Source organism: Ruditapes philippinarum, unplaced genomic scaffold (genome assembly GCF_026571515.1).
Source record: "Ruditapes philippinarum isolate M1 unplaced genomic scaffold, ASM2657151v2 ctg1441_1_1_1_1, whole genome shotgun sequence".
NCBI classification, from domain to species: Eukaryota; Metazoa; Mollusca; class Bivalvia; order Venerida; family Veneridae; genus Ruditapes; species Ruditapes philippinarum.
The window spans coordinates 26,886-30,271 of record NW_026863631.1 but is presented as its reverse complement, the minus strand read 5'-3'; positions in this window follow the sequence as shown (position 1 = coordinate 30,271).

The following is a 3,386-nucleotide window of genomic DNA, read 5'->3' as shown; positions in this document are numbered from 1 at the left end:
TTTTAAATTCAGTATACAATAAGTTTATCCACAATGAACATAATTATACCATTTTAATAAATAAACACTAGTCGTCATACAAACTTCATTTAATAACATCTAGTGACATTTTAAACAGACTCGATTGTCACCATTTATGTTTATTCAAAACATAAATTGATTACATACATTGTTTTTTTTTAAATTTCATTTCGTCTTTTTAAAAAACATCGGCACATTTTTATGTTAAAATTGTTAAAGGATTATAATTATGTATTTAATAAAAAAATAAAAATAAAAGTATTGCCAACTTCATTAGTTTAACATTCAACAAAATTTCGGATTATTCAATTCACATAGACCACTTGATTGATTCACTTCAGTATTCTAGATGTAACATATCCTTCATTTGCACCAAAATGTGTTTAGAATAAGAAAACGTTGAAAAATAATCAACTATACTTTTAAACTAAAGATGAAAAATAAATCGGATTTTTTCGACGTGAAACATGTTTTAATTTGACAGGAAAAGTTATTATAATTGAGGGAAAACGTATTGCAGTGCAGCAAAAATGTTATTAAAAATGACAGTTGAATTATGGAAGAAATGTCAAAAATGTCATTTCCATTACTCAAGCGTAAATGTTTGCTATGCATGTTTGAAGTGGCATGAGCAATGGAAATATTTCAGAGCAAACATCTTAAGTTTGTTGTTTTCTACTAACTTTGGCACGCGTCATAACCAATGATAAGTCCGCTATTATTGAAAACAAAAGCAAACCATTTTGTGTTAAAAACTGAAAATAAATCTGTTCTGAATAATTTATAAAGATACGGAGTTTTATCTTTTGTTGTGTTAGTAAAACTCGAAAACAACAGGTAATGTGAAATAAGAATATCTTTTTCTAATATGATTTATATACAGTGTTGAGGAGAATCTTACAAGTAATAAATGAAAATTGAGTTTCCGAAATTTTACCCATGGCATAGTCATAAATATAATTCAAACTTCCAAATTAATATTTATTTGAATCCATTGTTGAAAGATATTAATAGATAAAAAATAAATTATATTTTCTTGTCATTATGTTTCATAAAGTTCGTGATATAAAGACTTTCAAATTATAAACGAAGGGGTAAATGTCCAGTGCATACAATGTAATTAATGGAATTCGGTATTGTCAATATCTTGATAATATTATTTGAAAAGTAAATAACTGTTTTTTGTAAGGGTTTTAACCGTCCTGAATGGGTTAGTAATATAATAATTCATATTATTGAAACAATGAAGACATATGTACCCACGCGTATAAGAAAAAAACATATTTATCCGAGCAACGTTGTGCACATTTATTTAATTATAAAACGCATACATATAACACAAGTCTCAAACATTATCTACTCTATTGCAGCCATTCCTTTCTTGTAAGTTCTTGTTTATTGGATATATGATGAATATTTTGGATTCTCATGTTATACAGGGTAATGTTTATTGATGTATTATTTCTTGACAGAGAACATAAATTCCAAGTAAATGGCAATAATTGGGATTTAAATTCATGGATTATGTCGAAATGTTATAGATGTAGGGTAGGTTAGGAAGTCTGTATATAATTATGAATATAAGATAAGAATAAAAAGACAGAAGCAGGAGCAAACATTGCATTCTCTTTTAAAATCTGTACTGGATGATTGTCACGAAGTTTAATAAATTCATTTACTTTATAGAATTCCATGCATGTATGAGCGGTGCATAAATTTTTTATCCATATATTACATCTAGTGGCAGTAAAGTAAAAGTACATTTGTATTATAATTTTCCGTTACTGCAAAAAAATTGATTAAGCATTTATTTAATAGTTTTAAAAGCTATTGATTAGAGAGGAACCTCATATAATTTACAACATACATGTATATATCACACAGTTTAAATTTATTAGCGTGCACAACATCAACTTTATTCAGTACGCTAATAATGATAAATCGGAATTATTCGACGACGTCAAACAGGTTTTAATTTGAAGAGGAAAAGTTATAATGATTGAGGTAAAACTCATTGTAGTGCAGCAAAAATGTTACTAAAAATGACAGTTGAATTATGGAAGAAATGGCAAAAATAAACTTTTATCAGGTCATACATTTTGTAAGTTGTTTACAAAGCCATCGCAACAATGGTTCATATTACTAAAGTGCAATTGACAGTATTCATTTTTAGTAATTATGGCCTTCAATTTATGAATTCCCCAATCAATAAAGTGCGTGGTTTTGTGTAGCAGATAGGGTTGAAGGTGTTGAAGAAAATAATATTTTCAATGAGACAATAATGTATCATTTTTCAATGGACAAATAGAAAATAAACAAAATAAACCAAACTAATTAAGATATATATTGAGTTTTTCTCATCTAATTTGCAGTATAAAGAATAAAACCATAATTGTTAAAACTATTCATGTTCAGAAGTATGACGTTCAAGAATCACAGCCCAATAATAAAGCAGCGGCAACATGTCTTGATAACTTTTGATCCTCTTTAAAAATTCAATTTAGCTCGAACTTTCACTAACAGAAACATCTGTTTAAGTTTCTTAGTTGTTTAGTATACCTAATTTAGTTTCTTATGATCATAAAACCTTAAGTTTGGATATGCACATATATTTAGAAATTAGTAGTTTTTTATCTATTAAATTTACTTTTTAAAATCAAGTTATTGATTATTGGTATTATTGTAAGATTTCATTAAAAATCGTGATTGTAAAATAAACACGATGTTAAGTTAACTTGTATTTCGCAACATTATCATCAGTTGTTCATATGATGGTTATCACTTATGCGAATTGCAATGCGTAAGTAAAAACACTTTGAAATGAATAGCTTTCACACGTCCCTTGCACCAGCAATAAAAAAATCAATGTATGTTTATAGTCGGAGATCGGTTTTATTTAGTATGCTCATAAAGGTTATGGAAAGTGCAATAGATCTTCATTCAATGGCAACGACTTACGCAGCACTTTATCCTCGACAATAAAAAGAACTGGAATCAATGACCCCGAGGGAGCAGAAAAATAAAACAACATTGAGATAAAGTACGGTATAACTTTTTATAGCTGCTTTGCAGCACTTGATACCATCTGAAGTTAAGTAAAAACATGCTGGAAAAGGAACACATTCCTTAGTTCTTCAATGGGCCATGTAGACAATGTTCTTATCAAGTCTCGTAATATTTCCCCGAGGATAATCTATCATAATATTTACTGTTTTTATTTGAAACGTTTGAAAACGAGACATGTCATGCAAACACCTAATCTAGATCTTATTTTAATGAATATTGTATGTCTTTAATCTATAACAAAGAAATGCCGTATAAAAATGAGTACCAATAACAACTGTATTGTACTGTTTCGTCCTCTT